At 52.6% G+C, this 2,246-nt stretch overlaps 1 pseudogene; it reads right to left on the bottom strand.

Annotated features, from left to right (window-relative positions):
• Window positions 1-2,246, bottom strand: part of LOC112071171 (F-BAR and double SH3 domains protein 2-like) — a 43,960-nt pseudogene that overhangs the window by 8,495 nt on the left and 33,219 nt on the right.

Raw genomic sequence — 2,246 nt, 5'->3', positions numbered from 1 at the left:
GCTTCTCAGTGTGTGTGTGTGTGTGTGTGGTGTGTGTGTGTGCTCTCAAGCGGTGTGTGTGTGTGTGTGTGTGTGTGTGTGTGTGTACCAGTTTTGTGTGTGTGCTCTCAAGCGTGTGTGTGTGTGTGGTGTGTGTGTGTGTGTGTGTGTGTTGTGTGTGTGTGTGTGTGTACCAGTTTTGTGCTCTGTTCTCTCTGCTCTCAGTCAGGTCCTCCACCAGTACAGAAGGGAAGACTCCCACTCGTCCGTTGAACTCTCCCTCCCAGAAGCCATCGTCCGTTTGGGTGTCTCTGTTAAGCAGACGGATGACAGCCCCTCTGGGAAGGACAGCTTCCTCATTCCGCCTGACCATCATAGTCATACAGCGCCCTCACAAAACTCACTGGGGAGAGGAGGGAGAGAGGAGAGTGAGAGGGGGGAGAGAGGAGAGTGAGATGGGGGAGAGAGGAGAGTGAGAGAAGGGAGAGAGGAGAGTGAGAGAGAGAGAGAGAGTGAGAGGGGGAAGGAGGGGGTGAAAGGAGGGAGAGAGGAGAGTGAGAGGGGGGAGAGAGGAGAGAGGAGAGGGGGAGAGGAGAGTGAGAGATGAGAGTGAGATGGGGAGGAGGGGGGTGAAAGAGGAGAGGGAGAGTGAGAGAGGGAGAGAGAGAGTGAGAGGAGGGAGAGAGGAGAGTGAGAGGGGGAGAGAGGAGGAGGGAGAGAGGAGAGGAGGAGGAGGGAGAGAGGAGAAAGAGGAGAGGAGAGAGGAGAGAGGAGAGTAGAGGAGGGAGAGAGGAGAGGAGAGGAGAGAGAGAGAGGAGAGTGAGAGGAGAGTGAGAGGAGGGAGAGAGGAGAGTGAGAGGGGGGAGAGAGAGGAGGGAGAGAGGAGAGTGAGAGGAGGGAGAGAGGAGAGTGAGAGGAGGAAGAGAGGAGAGTGAGAGGGGGAGAGAGGAGAGAGGAAGAGGAGGAGGGAGAGAGGAGGGAGAAAGGAGAGTGAGAGGGGGGAGAGAGGAGTGGAGAGGGGGGAGAGAGGAGAGGGGGATTATAATTACATTCTGGAACAATCCATGAGGCTTGAACCTATTGAAGTTAATGAACACACATTGGTTCAGACCTTTGTTTCTATCAATGTCTTGATCTGACAAACAAGTTTGAAATGTGTCTATATTCTTTGAGAGGGTTTGTATTTGCCTAGTTTTTTGTGCATGTGTGTTGTAGTGGTGTGTGTGCATGTGTGTGTAGTGGTGTGTGCATGTGTTGTGTAGTGGTTGTGTGCATGTGTGTGTAGTGGTGTGTGATGTGTGTGTAGTGGTGTGTGCATGTGTGTGTAGTGGTGTGTGCATGTGTGTATGTGTGTGTAGTGGTGTGTGTTCTTACAGCTGGCGTCTCCGTTGATGCTGCCCGTGTGTATCTCTGGCTCGGTGGAGTTGGAGGAGGTGTGTGAGCGAGCGTCCAGAGCAGCGAGAGACTGGAGCATGCTCAGTAGGCTGCTAGAGGTGGGGAACCGGAGATACTTCTCTGGGACGTAGCCAATCAGCCCCGTCTTACTCCTCGCCTGAAACAACCAATCACACAACAGGATGTTAGACCATGAACCAATTACAGAGCTCGGTGTTGAAGGACAGCCCTGGTCAACCAATGAAAGAAGACTATATTAGGCAGTGCTGTGTGTTTAGGGTCTGCCTATAGGGAGGAAGTCAGAGACCTGGCCGGGTGGTGCCAGAATAACAACCTATCCCTCAACGTAACCAAGACTAAGGAGATGATTGTGGAGTACAGGAAAAAGAGGACCGAGCACGTCCCCATTCTCATCGACGGGGCTGTAGTGGAGCAGGTTGAGAGCTTCAAGTTCCTTGGTGTCCACATCAACAACAAATTAGAATGGTCTTAACACACCAAGACAGTCGTGAAGAGGGCACGACAAAACCTATTCCCCCTCAGAAAACTGAAAAGATTTGGCATGGGTCCTGAGATCCTCAAAAGGTTCTACAGTTGCACCATCGAGAGCATCCTGACTGGTTGCATCACTGCCTGGAATGGCAACTGTTCTTCCTCTGACCGCAAGGCACTACAGAGGGTAGTGCGTACAGCCCAGTACATCACTGCGGCTAAGCTGCCTGCCATCCAGGACCTCTATACCAGGCGGTGTCAGAGGAAGGCCCTAAAAATGTTCATAGACCCCAGCCACCCCAGTCATAGACTGTTCTCTCTACTATCGCATGGCAAGCGGTACCGGAGTGCCAAGTCTAGGACAAAAAGGTTTCTCAACA

This window comes from Salvelinus sp. IW2-2015, unplaced genomic scaffold (genome assembly GCF_002910315.2).
Source record: "Salvelinus sp. IW2-2015 unplaced genomic scaffold, ASM291031v2 Un_scaffold1539, whole genome shotgun sequence".
Taxonomy (NCBI): domain Eukaryota; kingdom Metazoa; phylum Chordata; class Actinopteri; order Salmoniformes; family Salmonidae; genus Salvelinus; species Salvelinus sp. IW2-2015.
The sequence above is the reverse complement of the archived record's forward strand: the minus strand, read 5'-3'. Positions and strand labels throughout refer to the sequence as shown.